The sequence below is a fragment of the Hipposideros armiger genome, unplaced genomic scaffold (genome assembly GCF_001890085.2).
Source record: "Hipposideros armiger isolate ML-2016 unplaced genomic scaffold, ASM189008v1 scaffold_195, whole genome shotgun sequence".
Classification (NCBI taxonomy): domain Eukaryota; kingdom Metazoa; phylum Chordata; class Mammalia; order Chiroptera; family Hipposideridae; genus Hipposideros; species Hipposideros armiger.
The window spans coordinates 789634-808884 of record NW_017731545.1 but is presented as its reverse complement, the minus strand read 5'-3'; positions in this window follow the sequence as shown (position 1 = coordinate 808884).

Here is a 19251-nt window from a genome sequence, read left to right as displayed (position 1 = left end):
CATGAAAACAATGAAAGTGTCCTTCAATAGATGATTGGATAAAGAAGATGTGGTATATACACACTGTGGAATACTACTCTGCTGTAAGAAAAGATGAAATACTGCCATTTGCGACAACATGGATGGATCTTGAGATTATTATGCTAAACGAAATAAGTCAGACAGAAAAAGATGAGAACCATATGACTTCACTGATATGTGGGACATATCAAAGCAACAAAGGAACAAGACATACAAATAAGGCAACAAAAACTCATAGACACAGCCAACAGTTTAGTGGTTATCAGAGGGTAAGGGGAATGGGGGATGGTAGAAGAGGGTAAAGGTGGTGAAATATATGGTGATGGAAGGAGAACTGACTTTGAGTAATGAGCACACAATGTGATATATAGATGAAGTATTGTAGAATTATACACTTGAAACCTATGTAATTTTACTAACCATTGTCACCCCAATGAATTTAATTTTAAAAAATAAATAATAAAACTGAGAGCAGAAATCAATGAAATTGAAAACAAAATCAATAGATAAAATCAACAAAATTATAAACTAATTCCTTGAAAAGACCAATAAAATCATTAAGCCTCTAGTCAAGTTGATTAAGAAAAAAGAGAGAAGACAAAATACTAATATCAGAAATGAGGGGTCATCACTACTGATCCCATGGATATTACAAGCATAATAAACAACTCTATGACCACAATTTTAATAACGTAGATGAAATGGACCAATATCTTCAAATGTGCCAAAATTCACAGAAGAAGAAATACACACTTTGAGTAGGTCTATACCTATTTAAAAAAGTGAGTCAATAAGTAATAACCTTCCAAAACAAAAAGTACCAGGCCTGAATATGTTCACTGGTGAATTCTACCAAACATTTAAGGAAGAAATTATACCAATTTTCTACAATCTCTTCCAGAAGATAGAAACAGAGAGAGTAATTTCTAAGTCATTCTATGAGGCTAGAATTACTATGGTAACAAAACCAGATGAAGACATTACAAAAAATAAACAAACAAACAAACAAAAACTACATGCTAATATCTCTCATGAACATAGATGTAAAAATCCTCAAAAAAACAGTAGCAAATCAAATCCAAGAATGTATATAAAGATTGTGCACCATGACCAAGTGAGATTTATTCCAGGTATACAAGGCTGGCTCAACATTCAGAAATCAATTAATGTAATCCTCTATATCAACATGCTAAAGAAAAATAATCATATGATCATATCAATAGAAGCAGAAAAAAAAACATTGGACAAAATTGAACACGCATTCATGATAAAAAACTTTCAGCAAAATAGGAACATATGGAACTTCCTTAACTTGATAAAGAATATCCACAAAAAAACCTACATCTAACATCATAATTAATGATGAGAAACTAGAAGCTTTTTCACAATAATCAGGGAAAAGGCAAGAATGTCACCTCTCACCATTTCTTTCAACTTCATACAAATCCTAGCTACTGCAATAAAACAAGAAAAAGAAGTAAAGGGTAGACAGGCTGGGAAGGAAGAAATAAAACTGTCTCTTTTTGCAGATGACAAGATCGTCTATGTAGAAAATATGAAGGAATAAATGAAATTTAAAACATCAGTGAGATGCCACTACACTCTTATTAGACTGGCCCAAACCCAGAACACTAACAATATCAAATCCTGGCCATGATGAGCAGCAATAGGAAATGTTCATCACTGGTGTGACTACAAAATGGTATAGCCACTTTGGAAGGCAGTTTGGCAGCTTCTTAAAAAATTAAGCATAGTCTTACCACATGATCTAGCAATCACATTCCTTGCTACTTACACCAAAAAGTTGAATAATATGTCCACACAAAAATATGCACACGTGTTTAGATCAACTTTATTCTTAATGGCCAAAATTTGGAAACAACCAAGATGTCTTTCAGTAGATGAATGGATAAACTGTGATACATTCAAACAATGAAAAGAAAGAAATGAGCTGTCAAGCCATGAAAAGATACGTAGGAACTGTAAATGCATATTACTAACTGAAAGAAGCCAATCTGAAAAAAACTACATACTGTATAATTCCAACTATATTACACCCTGGAAAATACTAAACTATGGAGACACCAAAAATTTCAATGTTTTACAGGGGTCAGAAGAATGGGAAAGGGTAAATAGACAAAGCATAGAGGACATTATGGCAATTAAACTATTCTGCATCATACAGAATTGTGGTGGATACAGATAATGGTGGATACATGTTATACATTTTTCAAGACTCATAGAAAGTACAACGCCAAGAGTGAATCCTAATTTAAACTGTGAACTTGGTTGATAATGATGTGTCAAAGTAGGTTTGTCAACTGTAAGAAATTCACTGCTCTGGTGCAGGATTTTGATAATAAAAGAGGCTGTGTGTATGTTGGGGGTGGGGGACAGGGGACATATTGGAACTCTCTGACACTTTTGCTTAATTTTACTGTGAACATAAAACAGCTTTTTTTTTAAAAAATCCTTTTTAAAAAAAAAATTTACATGGAAATGAGAGGGACAAAAGAGCCACACAACCTTGAATAAGAATAAAGACAAAGATCTCACACTTCCCAGTTTCAAAACTTACTACAAAACTATAGTAATTGATGTGTGGTACTGACACAATGGTAGACATATAAATCAATGCAATGTAAATGAGTTTAGAAATAAATCCACACATTTATGGTGAATGAATTTTGACAAGAGTGCCAAGAAATTTCAATGGGGGAAAGAACAGTCTTTCTAACAAAAGGTGCGGGGACAACTTGATATCTACATGAAAAGAATAGATATGAACCCAAACTTCACAGCATATACAAGAATTAATTCAAAATGAATTAAATACCTAAATGTAAGAGGTAAAATGATAAAACTCTTAGAAGAAATTATAGCCAGAAGTCTTTATGACCTTGTATTAGTCAATGGTATTAGATATGACAAGGAGCCCAAACAATTTAAAAAATTGGTTAATTGAACTTCATGAAAATGAAAAATAATTGTGCTTCAAAGGAAGTAAAAAGATGGAGGTTCCAGTCAAGATGGCACAGTAGGTGAAGGCTGTGCTTGCCTCGTCCTGTGACTACATTAAAATTACAACTAAATTATAGAACAATTATAGAACAATCAACCTTGAGGACCATCTGAAGTCGAGCTGAACACAGGTCCTATAACTAAGGATATAAAGCAGAAGCCACATCGCGATTGCTAGGAGGAGCAGTGACACGAAATGGGCTGGCCCCACACTTGCATGTGCTGGTTGAGAATTGGGATGAATATCTCAGCTGAAGAGGTTTTCCCCAGGGGAGTGAGGGGTCCCAGCTCCACACTGGGTTCCCCAACCCAGAGCACCAGTGCCAGAAAGAGGAGCCCCCATAACATCTGGCTGTGAAAATCAGCAGGGATCCAGTCAGCCCAGGTGAGATAGAAGGCAGCTGGAAACCAAGGCATTCTTTTAAAGGGCCTGCACACAGACTTTCTCACTCCCAGGCACACATCCTGGGCTCTGGTGGAGAGACCAGGACTTGGGAGGGCCCAGAGACATTCAGGAAGAGGCTGAGTTGTGTGGCTACAGGGCTAAGGCTGGAGGGAAAGCTGCCATTGTCACTGTGTTGAGCCCTCCTCCCATGTAGCTGGTGAGTGGACACCATCTTTCCTGTGTTGAGCCATCCCCCACACAGCCAAATCGAATTTTCATTGGTCTGGTGAGCTTCACTCACTCTACCATGGTCAGTTTCTGCTATTCTGCATACACAACTTGCACAATGCTAGAGGCTTTTGCACAGCTGGCAGGCAGCTGGTGTTGGCTCACGCTGCAGTCTTTCTCAGACAATTGTTGGGGGTTGGAGGGAACCAGATGGGCAGTGGCTAGCCTCAGTGTGCTCTGAGCCTTTTTCAGAGTGGCCCCAGGATCAGAACTGGCATCCAATCTAAACCTACACTAACCCACTGAACACCACTCATCCCGTGCTGGTGACTCCCTAAGACTCCATTCCACCCAACTCCTGTACCAACTGAGGCTTTTTCAGTGGCTGAACCTTATGGACAGCCAGCAGGTAGCAGCAGACCTTGGGGTGCCTGGAGCTTTTGCTGAGCTGCACCAGGCATGGTACAGTGACAGCCAGCCTTGGTTCTCAGTGGAGTCTCTCCAACACACCTCTAGGTTCAGCACTGGCAGCAACCAACTGTGGATCACTTTGTAGCTCCTACCAGGTAGCCCTGGACCAGTCACAGGTAGCGGGTGACCTTGGCCTGCACAAGAGCTCCTCCCAGGAGACCCCAGAACTAGCACACCCAGTGGCCATCATAAAACCACAATAGAACATCAGCCAATTAGCCTCACAAATGGAAAACCCAAGGAGTGGTCTCAACAGGCATCAGAGCCTGCTGGGGCAAATCCCACTCTGTAAGGTCAGCCCCGGCACAGCAGCTTGTACACTGCGGTCATGGCCGATACTCACAGCCAGTAAGCCTGAGGGTCAATTTAATTCACTGACATTCCAACAGAAATCAAGGCTCAACTACAATAGGCGGGCATACATAGCCCTTACAAGGGATACTCTTGGAACACCTGGTTCAGGTGATGAGGGAGACTGTGCCACTGGGCCCCACAGGAAACCAATTACATAAAGCCACCTGGCCAAGAGAATGAGATGTAGCTGATCCTCCTAATACATAAAAACAAACACAGAGAGGCACCAAAATGAGAAAATAAGAAACATGTCCCAAATGAAAGAACAGGGGAAAACTTCAGACAAAGAACTAAACAAAATGGAGGCAAGCAATCTTCCAGATACAGAGTTCAAAACATTGGTTGTAAGGATGCTCAACAGTCTCACTGAGAACTTCAACAAAGAGAAAGTAAGTATAAAAAAGGACATAGAAAACATTTTTTAAAAGTTGGAAATGAAACATATAACTGAAATCAAGAATACACTAGAAGAAATCAACAGCAGATTATATGAAGCAGAGGATTGAATCAGCAATTGGCAGACAAGGTAACAGAAAATGCACAATTGGAACAGCAAAAAGAAAACAAATTTTTATATGAGGACAATTTAAGTTACCTCTGGGACAACATCAAGTGTAACAACATTCACATCATATGGATACCAGAAGGAAAAGAGAGAGAACAAGAGATTGAGAACCTATTTGAAGAAATAATGATTGAAAACTTCCTTTTCCTGGCAAAGGAAATAGACATACAAGCTCAGGAAGCACAGAGTCCCAAACAAAATGAACCCAAACAGATCCACACCAAGACACATTATAATTTAAATGACAAAGGTAAAGACAAGGAGAGAATCCTAAAAGCAGCAAGAGAAAGGAAACTAGTCACTTACAAAGGAGCTCCCATAACTGACTCTGGGTGGTGAACACACAATGTGATATATAGATGATGTGTTACAGAATTGTATACCTGAAACCTATGTAACTTTGCTAACAATTGTCACCCCAATAAACTTTAATTTTAAAAAAAGTAAAAAGAAAAAATGACTGAAAATCTGGCAAAGGGATAGGACCTAAAAGTCCAGGAAGTGCAGAGAGTCTGAAACAAGATGAACCCAAAAAGACTCACACCAAGACACATCATAAATAAAATGCCAAACATTAAAGACAAAGAGAGAATCCTAAAAGCAGCAAGAGGAAAGCAGTTAGCTACCTACAAGGGATCTCACATAAGACTGTTCAATGATTTCTCAACAGAGACTTTGCAGGCCAGAAGGGAGTGGAGGAAATAGTCAAAGTGATGAAAACAAGGAATTACAACTAAGACTCTACCCAGCAAGGCTATCATTTAAAATTGAAGGAGACATAAAGATCTTCCCAGATAAGAAAAAGCTAAAGGAATTCATCACCACTAAACCAGTATTATAAGAATAAACTAAAAATAGATTATGGACTTAAATGTAAGACCCGAAACCATAAAATTTCTACAAGAAAACATACACAGTAAACTCTTTGGCACAGCAGTTACAGATAATAAGATAGATAGATAGATAGATAGATAGATAGATAGATAGATAGATAGATAGATAGATAGATGATAGATAGATAGATATGTCTTCTTGTGCAAGAGAAACAAAAGAAAAAATAAACAAATGGGACTACATCAAACTAAAAGTTTTTCCACAGTAAAGGAAACCATCAGCAAAATGGAAACACAACTTAGAATATTCACCAATGATATAGTCAATAAGGGATTAATATCCAAAATTTATAAAGAAGTCATGCAACTTAACATCAGAAAAACTATCAATCCAATTAAAAAATGGGCAGAGGACCTGAGTAGACATTTCTCCAAAGAGGATCTATACATAGCCAATAGACATATGAAAAGATGCTCTACATCACTAAGCATTAGAGAAATGCAAATTAAAACCACAATGTGATATCACCTCACATATGTCAGAATGACCATCATCAATTGATCAACAAACAAGAAGTATTGGAGAGGATGTGGAGAAAAGGAAACCCTTATGCACTGTTGGTGGGATTGCAAATTGGTGCAGCCACTATGGAAAACAGTATGGAGGCTTCTCAAAAAATTAAAAATGGAACTACCTTATGACTGACCCAGTAATTCCACTCCTGGGTATTTATCCAAAGAAATTCAAAAAACTAATTCTAAAAGATATATGCCCCCCTATATTCATTGCAGCACTATTTACAATAGCCAAGATATTGAAGCAACACAAGTGCCAATCAATAGATGATTGGATAAAGAATGGTACATAGACGGTCTGACAATTAAGTTAGCGAACTCATCCTAGAAAAAGTGCTACATAGCCCATTGCTGAATATCTTCACTACAGTCACTTTCAAAGTATTCCCTTTGGGAAGCTATTCACAAATGCCATCACCTAGTCCACCCTTCAAAGCAATTTTGGAACTCTTTTTCTGGAATGGCCATTATAGCTGTCATCGTATTACCCTTGATGTCCTGAACGTCATCAAAATGTTTTCCTTTCAATACTTCCTTTACCTTTGGGTAAAGAAAGAAGTCAATTGGGAGCCAGATCAGGTGAGTAGGGAGGGAGTTCCAATACAGTTATTGTTTACTGACTAAAAACTCCCTCACAGACAGTGCTGTGTGAGCCGGTGCATTGTTGTGATGCAAGCACTCCTTTGGGACCATTTTTGCGCACACCTTTCTCATGCCAAGATTTTCAGTAGAGATTTTCCTAACTGCTTTTCTATCAATATTTACTTGGTCTGCTATGCTTCTCACAATCAGCTGATGATTTTAATGCACAATTAGACAAATTTTTGTGATGTTTTCATCAGATCTGCTGGTTACTGGCCACCCTGACCTCTCTTCATCAGTGGCGAGTTCTCTCCCCTCAGAAAAACATTTACCATGTATAAGACTCACCCTTTTTTGAAAAATTTGGGGTCTAAAAACTGGGTGTCTTATACAGAAGTTGTAGATTTTTTTACTTGCATTTCCCACTTTTTCGCGCTTGTTGTCTTTACACTCATTGTTTCATACTTGTTACCAGTATATTACGGTAGGTTACGTTTTGCCATGTTCTGCCCAGAAATGGCTCAGAAAAGATTTTCATACAGTGCTGAATTCAAGTTAAAAGTGATCCAGTTTGCAAAAGTGAATGGAAATTGTGCTGCTGAATGTAAGTTTGGTCCTCCTCCAACTGAGAAAACAATCCGAAACTGGCTACGGGAAGAAGAAACCCTACTGAAAACGCCATAGCAGAAGGCCGTGAGAGGCAATATATGACGACAGTATTTCGTCATTAGACACAGATGAGGACAAGCTAATGGTTGGGAGTTTTGACAGTGATGAGGAGTTGTATGAATTTTATGATGAATAAAACTTGAGTTCAATAACTTTATGTAATACATTTTTTTTCAAATTTCGGACCCCAAAATTAAGGTGCATCTTATACATGGGAGTGTCTTATACATGGGGAAATATGGTAATCCATTTGTACACTGCTGTTTTCTTCATGGCATTATCCCCATAAACTTGGACTAACATATCCCTGATTTTACTTCCATTCTTGCCAAGTTTAACAAAAAATGTAATGTTTGTTTGTTGCTCTAATTCAAACTCAGACATTCTCATGACAGCACACAAAAACATGCAATAACAGTAATGAACGCCACTCAGCAAGACACTGCCACACATCAACACACACAGCTGTGAGACACTGATATACCAAGGTAATGAAGCCTTACTGAACTGTTTGAACAGTGCTGCCACTGTAAGCACATGGTGGCAAGTTTGCCAACTTAATGGTTAGACCTTGTATATACAATGGAATATTACTCAGCCATTAAAACATAATGAGATCTTACCATTTGTAACAACTTGAATGGACCTGGAAGATATTAGGCTAAGTGAAATAAGTCAGACAGAGAAGGACAAATACCTTATAATCTCACTTATATTTGAAATCTAAAGAACAAAATAAATGAAGAAATAAAACAGAAACAGATTCATAGATGCAGGGAACAAGCTGATGGTTGCCAGTTGGGAGCGAGTTGGGGGCCAGGGTGAAAAAGATGAAGAAATTAAGAAGTACAAATTGGTAGTTACAAAATAGTCATGGGGATGTAAAGTAAAGCATAGGGAATATAGTCAATAATATGGCAATAACTAAGTATAGGGCCAGGTGGGTACTAGACTAGTCAAAGAGATCGCTTTGTCAGTTATATAAGTGTCTAACCATTGTGCTGTCCACTTGAAACTAATATAAAATAATATTGAATGTCAAAAAAAGAAAACAAAAAGACAACCTACAGGAGAAAATATTTTTGAATATTAACTCATAAGAGACTGGTAACTATAATATGCAAAGCACTTTTATAACTCAACACTAAAAAGATAACCCAATTTTAAAATGGGCATATTTTTGAACAGGCTTTCCTCCAAAGATATACTAATGACCAATAAAAACATGAAAAGATGCTTAACATCATTCATCATTTGGGATATGCTAAACCATAATGAGATATTACTCTACACACACTGGGGTGGCTTCAATAAAAAAAATACAAACAATAGTAAATATTGATGAGGATGTGGAGAAATCCGAATCCTATTACATTGCTCATAGGAATGTTAAGTGGTGCAGCTGCCTTGGACAATAGTTTGGCAGTTTCTCAAAATATTAAACATAGAATTATCACATGACTCAGAAATTTCATTCTTAGGTATATACAAAAATATATATACAAATGTTCACTGAAGCACTATTCATAATAGCCCCAAGTGGAAATAATCCAAATCTACGTGAGCTGATGAATGGATAAACAAAATTATAAACAAAATGTAACTTGTCCCTGTATGAAATATTTATCAGCAATAAAAAGTAATGAAGTATTGATACATGCTACAACATGGATAAAACTGGAAAAACATTTGCTAAGTGAAAGAAGTCAGACACAAAAGGCTACATATTTTATGATTTAATTTATATAAAATATCCAGAAAAAGCAAATCCATACAGAAAGAAAGTAGATTAGTAGTTGCCAGGGCTAGGTAAAGAAGAGAATGGGGAGCAAGTGCAAATAAGTGTGGGGCTCGTTTTAGGGTGATGACATGTTCTAGAATTAGACAGTAATGATGCTTGCATACCTTTGTAAATATACCAGAAATCACAAAATGGTGCACTTTAATAAGGTAAATTCTATATATGTGACCATTGTTGCTAGTTATTTCATCTATGTTGGTTTTGCATACAGCAAAACACAATAGTAAAGCTTTCTTTTGTCCAAGCAGACTTTTAAACACGTAACAGATGCTATATATCTGGTGTGAATGTCTTGTGTGAGCATATGACAAGGCAGTTCCATGGTCTCTTTATGTTTTGGAGTCTGCTTGTGATTGAAAAAGACAATGGATGTGGCCGCCCACAATTTGTCTACCTCTGACCTGTAATTATCTTACATTACCCAATACTTTATTACTTTTAGAACACACAACTGAATGATGTGCACAAAACTTGGCATGCTTGTAAGTTCCTCCTTCACTCCTGGCCTTTGCCACATATGTTCCATTGTCAGTTGCATGGGTCTTTCCTGCACTAAATTTTCATTCTGTGAATAGTTCTTCAGTAGATTCATACGGTACCTGCAAAAACTGAAAAATCTCTTAGTAAGCCACACACCATTGCTATCAAATGTAAAAAGGACCTCATGATTGTATATGTTAAAATACCTGATACAAAATAAAAAAGAAGTATGTTAAATAGTATTACCTTTTTTGAGTATAGAATTTTATAATTTGGTAAAAGATTTCTATACCACATTTTTAGAAGGAACTTTGCACACAGGATCTGCAGCTTCATCTATAACCACTAGAATGATTGCAATCTAAAACAATTATTTTGACATATTTTTGTTTAAATCTTAAGCTCCTGTTCTTTCAAAATCATGAAGAATTTTCTTCTTAAAGCACTTGGAATTCTGCTGTTTTTTATTTTTATAAGTAGGAACAAAATATTTGCTCTTACGCAGTCTTCAAAGTATTTCTTCATTCTCTTTTTGTTACATTTGGATTGAAAGGGTTTTATCACAGAGTTTTTGGCTCTTTTTCTTTTTTGTGGAATCTAAGGTGGCAAAGTTGAAGTTCTGCTTTTAATTTTTCATAAGATATGAAGTCCCACATAATAGTTTTTCTTATAGCTTATATGGCATATGGCATAAATAACAGAAAATTGATGCAGTTCATCTAGTTAATTTTATTTAATGCTATGGATGCTACTATAGCAAACATGTATTATTACTGTTTTACCTTACACTATTATGGTATTACAGTAAGTCCTCAACATTATCAATAGATTCTTGAAAACTGACTTTAAGTGAATTGATGTCTAATGAAACCATTTTTACCATGGGTTAATTGATATAAAGGAGAATAAAATTAATTTCCTATGGCGCTCCCTTGTAGAAAACTAACCACTTATCTCATGCTACTTTTTAGATTCTCTCCTTGTCTTTAAGCTTTGCAATTTTAATTTTGAAGTGTCTTGGTGTGGGCCTCTTTGGATTCATCTTGTTTGTGACTCTCTGTGCTTCCTAGGCATGTATGTCTATTTCTTTTCCCAGGTTAGCAAAGTTTTCCTTTTTTTTTTCCAGATGTACAAAACAACATAATGATTAGACATTTACACCCCTCACAAAGTGATAACCCCCACTCCAGTCTACTACTCAGATGACATCATATATAGCTATTACAATACAATTGATTATATTCCCCGTACTGTCCTTTACCTCTCATAAGTATTTATATATTCAATATTATTTTATATTATTTTCTGGTGTACACTACAGTTGTTAGGCATTTATATAATCTAGGAAGTAATTCCCCCAATAGTCCAGTACCCATATGACATCCTACATAATCTTTATAACATTATTGGTTATATTCCGCATACTGTATTTCATATACCTGTGACTATTTTGTGACTACCAACTTGTATTTTCTAAGTCCTTCACCTTCTCCCCATCTTCAAAGCCCCCTCCCATCTACCAACCATCAGCTTTTTCTCTGTATCTCTGAGTTTATTTTTATTTTGTTTGTTTGTTTATACTGTCCTTAAGATTCCACATATAAGTGAGATCATATGGTATTTGTCTTCCTCAGTCTGTCTGGCTTATTTCACTTAGCATAATGTTCTCTAGGTCCATCCATGTTGCTGAAAATGGTAAGATCTCATTTTTTATGGCAGAGTAATACTCCATTGTATAAATGTACCACTGTTTCTTTATCCAGTCGTCTAATGATGGGCATTTCAATTATTTCCATATCTTGGCTATTGTAAATGGTGCTGCAGTAAACATAGAGGTGCATATATTTTTTTCAAATTAGTGTTTTGGATTTCTTTGGATAAATACCCAGGAGTGGAATTGCTGGGTCAAAAGTTAGTTCTATTTTTAATTTTTTGAGGAACCTCCATACTGTTTTTCATGGTGGCTGCACCAATATGCAATCCCACCAACAGTGCATAAGGGTTCCCTTTTTTTTCCACACCCATGCTAACACTTGTTGTTTGTTGATTTATTGATGATAGCCATTCTGACAGGAGTGAGGTAGTATCGCATTGTGGTTTTTATTTGCATTTCTCTGATGATTAGTGGCATTGAGCATCTTTTCATATGTCTTTTGGCCATCTGTATGTCCTCTTTAGAGAAATGTCTCTTCTTGTCTTCTGTCCATTTTTTTTGTTATAATTGGATTGTTTCTTTTTTTGGTGGTGAGTTGTACAAGGTTTTTAAAATAAATTTTGGACATTAACCCCTTATCAGATGTATCATTGGCAAATATCTTCTCCCATTCAGTAGGTTGTCTTTTTGTTTTGTTGATGGTCTCCTTTGCCATGAAAAAGTTTTTTAGTTTGATGTAGTTCCATTTGTTTAGTTTTTCTTTCGCTTCCTTTGCCTGAGGGAATATATCAGTAAAACTATTTGTAAGGGTAATGTCTGTAAGTTTACTTCCTATATTTTCTTCTAGGAGTTTTATGGTTTCGGGTCTTACATTTAAGTCTTTAATCTATTTTGAGTTTATTCTTGTGTATGGCATCAGAATGTGGTCCAGTTTCATTTTTTTTCTATCTATCTGTCCAGTTTTCCCAGCACCATTTATTTAACAGACTGTCTTTACCCCAATGTAAATTCTTGCTTTCTTTGGCATAGATTAAATGACCATAAAGACACGGATTTATTTCTGGGTTCTCTATTCTGTTCCTTTGATTTATGTGTCTGTTTTTATGCCAATACCATACTGTTTTGATTACTATAGTTTTCTGGTATAATTTAATATCAGGTAGTGTGGTACCTCCTGCTTTATTCTTATTTCTCAGGATTGTTGTGTCTATCTAGGGTCTTTTATGGTTCCACTTAAATTTTAGGATTATTTATTCTAGTTCTAATACCAAAAATGCCATTGGTATTATGATAGGGATTGCATTGAATCTACATATTGATTTTGAGTACTAGGAAAATTATAACTGTATTAATTCTTTGTATCCATGAGCATAGTCTATGTTTCCATTTATTTGTACCTGCTTTAATTTCTCTCTTCAATGTCTTATAATTTTCTGAGTACAGGTCTTTTATTTCCTTGGTTAAATTTATTCCTAAGGAGTTTTTAAATATAATTGTAAATGGGCTTGTTTTCTTAATTTCTCTTTCTGATAGTTTGTTATTGGTGTATAAAAATGCAACCGATTTCTGAATATAATTTTGGATTCTCCTACTTTACTAAATTTGTTTATCAGTTCTAATGGTTTTTTGATGGAATCTTTGGGGGTACTCTATATAGAGCATCATATCATCTGCAAATTATGATGATTTTACTTCCTCTTTTCCAATTTGGATGCCTTTTATTTCTTGTTCTCATCTGATTGCTATGGCTAGAATTTCCAGTACTATGTTGAATAAAAGTGGTAATTGTGGGCTTCCTTGTCTTGCTCCTGATCTTAAAGGGAATGCTTTTAGCTTTTCCTCATTGAGTATGATGTTAGCTGTGGTTTTGTTATATATGGCCTTTATTATGTTGAGATATGTTTCCTCTATTCCTATATTGCTGACAGTTTTTATCATAAAGGCATACTGGATTTTGTCAAATGTTTTTTCTGCATCTATTGATGTAACCATATGATTTTTATTTTTCATTTTATTTATGTGGTGTATCACATTAATTGATTTGCAGATATTGAACCAAGGTTCCATACCAGAAATGATTCCCACTTGATTGTGGTGTATGATCTTTTTAATTTATTGCTGAATTTGGTTTGCTAATATCTTGTTGAAGATTTTTTAATGTATATTCATTAGGGGTATAGGTCTATAGTTTTCTTTTATTGTAATGTCTTTGTCTGGTTTTGGGGCCAGGGTAATGGTGGCCTTGTAAAATGAGCTTGAGAGCCCTCTCTCCACTTGGATTTTTTGGAAGAGTTTGAAGAGAATTGGTAATAATTCTTTTTTGAATGTTTGGTAAAATTCACCTGTGAAGCCACCTGGCCCAGGGATTTTCTTTGTTGGGAGATTGTTAATTACTGATTCAATTTCATTGGTAGTAATCAATCTGTTCAGATTTTCTGTTTCTTCTTCATTCAGCGTTGGAAATTGTATGCCTCTAGGAATTTATTCATTCTTCCAGACTGTCTGATTTGTTGGTGTATAGTTGCTCATTATATTTTCTTATAATTTTGTGTATTTCCATGGTTTCAGTTGTCATTTCTCCTTTTTCATTTCTGATTTTATTTATTTGGGTCCTGTCGCTTTTTTTCTTGATAGTTTGGTTAGAGGTTTCTAAATTTTGTTTATCGCTTCAAAAACCCAGCTCCTGATTTCATTGATCTTTTGTGATTTTTTTTTCTCTATTTTGTTTATTTCTGCTCTGATCATTATTATTTGTTTCTTTGTAGTTACTTCAGGCTTTGTTTGCTGTTCTTTCTCCAGTTTCCTTAGGTGTAAAGATAGACTGTTTATTTGAATTTTTTCTTGTTTCGTAAGGTAAGCCTGCATTGTTGTGAATTCCCTTCTTTTGACTGCTATTGCTGTGTCCCATAGATTTTGGGTTGTTGTGTTTTCATTTGTCTCACGGTATCTTTGGATTTCTTCCTTGATCTCATTGTTGACCCATTTATTATTTAGCATATTTAGTCTCCTTGTGTTTGTGTATTTTTCAGTACTTTTCTTGTAATTGATTTGTTTTATAGCACTGTGGTCAGAGAAGACTCTTGATATGATTTCAATGTTCTTAAATTTATTGACACTTGTTTTGTGTTCTAACATGTGGTCTATCTTGGAAAATGTTCCATGTGTACTTGAAAAGAATGTATATTCTGCTGCTGCTTTGGAATGAAACGTTATAAAAATATCAATTAAATCTATCTGGTCTAATGTGTCATTTAAGGCTACTATTTCTGTGTTGATTTTCTGTCTGGAGGTTCTGTCCATTGGTGTCAGTGTGCTGTAAAGTCCCCTAATATGATTATGTTATTGTAGAGCGCTGCCTTTATGTCTGTCAATATTTGTTTTTGTGTATTTAGGTGCTCTGGTGTTGGGTACATAGATGTTTATTAGGGTTATGTCTGCTTGTTGGATTGATCCATTTATTTTTATATTATGTATAATACAATATAGTGTCTTTTATTATAGTCTTTGTTTTAAAGTCTATTTTTTCCGATATAAATATTGCTACCCCAGCTTTTTCTCATTTTAATTAGCATGAAATATCTTTTTCCATCCTTTTACTTTCAGTCTGTGTGTGTGTCCTTCCACCTGAGATGGTCTCTTATAAACAGCATAAGCATGGGTCTTGTTTTCTTATCCACTCAGCTACCCTATATCTTTCGATTAGAGTATTTAATCCATTTACATTTAAAGTGATTATTGATAGGTACATAGTTATTGCCACTTTATTATTCATACTTTTGATCTTTGTTTGTTTTCTTCTTTCCTCTGCTTAAAGAAGTCCTTTTAACATTTCCTGTAATACTGGCTTGGTGGTGATGAATTCTTTTAGCTTTTTCTTATCTGAGAAGCTCTTTATCCCCCCTTCAATTTTAAATGACAACCTTGCTGGGTAAAGTAGTCTTGGTTATAGGCTGTTGTTTTTTCATGTCTTTGAATATTTCCTGCCAATCCCTTCTGGCCTGCTAAGTTTCTGTAGAAAAATCAGCGGATAGTCTTATGGGAGCTCCCTTGTGAGTAACTACCAACAGTTGTCTTTCTCTTGCTGCCTTTAGGACTCTCTCTTTATCATTAACTTTTGCCATTTTAACTATGATGTGTCTTGATGTGGGCCTGTTTGTATTCATCTTTTTGGGACTCTTTGTACTTCCTGGGTTCGTTTGCCTATTTCCTTCTTTACTAGGTTTGGGAAGTTTTCAGTCATTATTTTTTCAATTAGGTTCTCAATACCTTGCTCCCTCTCTTCTCCTTCTGGTACTTCTATGATGCAAATGTTGTTACCCTTAATGTTGTCCCACGGGTCTGTTAAACTGTCTTCTTTGTTTTTTATTCTATTTTCTTTTTGTGGTTCTGATTGAGTGTATTCTAATACCTTTTCTTCTAAACTGCTGATTCGATCCTCTGCTTCATCTAGTCTGCTAGTGATTCCCTCTAGTGCATTCTTCATTTTAGTTATTGTATTCTTCACTTCTGACTGGTTCTTTTTCATGGTTTCTATGTTCTTCTCTATGCTTGCTATCTCTTTGTTGGAATGCTCACTAAGTTCCTTAAGCATTCTTATAATCAGCTTTTTAAACCCTGTCTCTGGTCCGTCATTTGCCTGTTTCATTCAATTCCATATCTGGAGGTTTCTCTTGTTCTTTTATTGTGGTTTTTCTTTTTCTCTCTCTTAATCTGGCTTCCACTGAGCAGGGTGGCATGCAAGGGAGTCACAAAATGTGACTGGTGGTTTTTACAAAGTTAATGCAGACTTAGTTCTTACACCAGTACCCATCCTGTGACCACCTTGCAGCTCTCTGAGAATACTGCAGCCAATCACTGCCTCAGGCTTGTAAATTCCCAAAGGCTGCACCTGAGTGTCTATTGTGCACTTTTGGGGCCACTGTTTACCACAAAAATCTCCCCAGCTGTTGTGGATTTTCTGCTACTATGAAAGAACTCTGAACTTTGGGGGGGGGTGGCTGGCGACCCACATGTCCAGAGTGCCCTTGGCAATGCAGCTTTAGGTGGGCAGGGCAGGGTTCCAGGGAACTAATGGGTGTGGTCGGTGGTTACTACAAAATCAGTGCTGTCTTGGCTCCTGCACCAGTGGTGGGACCACAACCACCCCACAAAAATGTCCCAAGAACACTATGGCCAGCCACTGCCCATCTCAGGCCTGCTATCACCAGCCTATGTTGCAGTACAGGTCTTGGGTTATGGCTCACCAGCATACGTTTCTCAGGTGGACACAGGCCCTCCACCCACTTTAAACAGTCTGTGGGGTGGGACAGGCAGCCCAGCAGTAGTTTCCCAGGAGATGTAACACCAACTGTGTGGAGGACGGGACACAAGGTGTCACCAAGGTAGTGTGCACATGTAGATTCTGCCAGACCAATATGGTCCCAGTCTTGGCCCTTTGGGGAAGGGCTTAACTCTGAAAAGATGGTGTCCTCCTGTAAGCCACATGTGTTTCAGGCTCCACACAAGGACAACAATGGCTCCTGTCCCTCCAGCTCCCATGCCAATGCCACACAATTTAGTCCTTTTCACATGTCCCTGAGCCTCTCAAGCTGCCACCTCTCCACTAGAGACCAGGTGAGTGCCCACTAATGAGCAAATCTGTATGCTGGCTGTATAGGAGGCCATCTAGGTTTCTAACCACTTTCCATTCCACTGGGAGGGGCAAAGAGAATCCTCACTGATTTTCACTGCCAGATGCTGTGGGAACTACTTTTCCCAGCACAGACCCCTGGATTAGGGAGCCTAGTATGGAGCTGAGGGTCCTCTCCCTTTTCAGGGGGGACCTCTGCCACTGAGGTGCTCTGGCATTCAAACTCTGTGGGTTTGGGGTCAACCCATTTCATGTCTCCGCACCTCCCACCCCAGTCTCGATGTGGCCCCTTCTTTTTTTATTTTTAAGATTTTTATTAAAATATAGTTAACATACAATGTTATATTAGTTTCAGTTGTACATCATAGTTATTCAACAGTGTCCACCTAGCACTATACAGGGTTATTACCACAGTATTGATTATATTCCCTATGGTAAAGAAGTGATCACCATAATCACAGCAACCATCTGACACAGTACCATGCTATCACAATATTATTGATCTTCCCTCCTTTTAAAATTTTTCAATTAGAGTTGACATTAAATATTATTTTATATTAATTTCAAGTGTATAGCATAGTGATTAGACATTTATATTATTTAGGAAGTGATCCCCCTGACTAGTACCACCTGGCACTATATGTAGTTATTACCATATTATTGATTATGTTCCCTTTACTTTAAATCCCCATGACTATCATGTAACTACCAATTTGTATTTCTTAACCCCTTCATCTTTTTCACCCTGCCCCCAACACCACTCCAATCTATCACCCCAATAGACCCAGTACCCATCTGACACCATACAGAGTTATTACAATATTATCGACTATATTCCTTTTGCTATACCCTACATGACCCCTTGATTACTGTGTATCAATCAATTTGTACTTCTTATTTCCTTTCACTTTCATCTATCCCCCAACCCCCCCCTCCCACCTGGTAACCATCAAAATGTTCTCTGCATCTATGAGTTTTTTTCTGTTTCATTTATTTGTTGATTTTGTTCTTAGGTTCCACGTATAAGTGAAATCATGACATTTATCTTTTGCTATTTGATTTATTACACTCAGCACAGTACTGTTTCTAGGTGTATCATGTTGTCACAGATGGCAAGATTTCCTTTTTTATGGCTGAGAAATATTCCATTGTATATATGTACCACTTCTTCTTTATCCATTAACCATTCAGAGACACCCAGGTTGCCTTCATATCTTTGCTTATGTAAATAATGCTGCAATGAATATATGGATGAACATGTTCCCTCAAAGTAGCATTTTGTGTTTATTCAGATAAATACCCAGAAGTAGGATTACTAGATCCTTCTTTGTCTCTTGTTATAGTCTTTGTTTTAAAGTCTATTTTGTCTGGTATAAGCACTGCTACCTCAGCTTCTTTTTGTTTGTCTGTTTCCATTTTCATGAAACATCTTTTTCTATCCCTTTACTTTCAGTCTGTGTGTGTCTTTTGATCTGAAGTGAGTCTCTTGTAGGCAGGATATATAAGGTCTTATCCATTCAGTCCCCTATCCTTTGATTGGAGCATTTAATCCATTTACATTGAAAGTAATTGTTGATAGGTGTGTAGTTATTGCCATTTTATTATTCATATTTTTGATTGATTTATTTTTTTTCATTTTAAAGAAGTCCCTCTAAGATTCCTTGTAATACTGATTTGGTGGTAATGAACTCGTTTAGGTTTTCCTTGTATGGGAAGCTCTTTATTTGTTGTTGTTGTTGTTGTTGTTGTTTTCTAAATGATAGCTTTGCTGGGCAGAGTAATCTTCGTTGTAGACCTTGCTTTTCATCACTTTGATCTCAAAATTTTGATGGATCTAAGAAGTTTTGTTTATTTTCAGTTTGTTCAGCATTTTTCTTGTTTTAAGAGCAAGAATATCTTCTAAGCGCTCTCCCTGTTGGAGCTGAAATCAAAAGTTCTGGGCTTGTGTTTTTTCAATAATGGAAAATCTAAATCACAAGGAA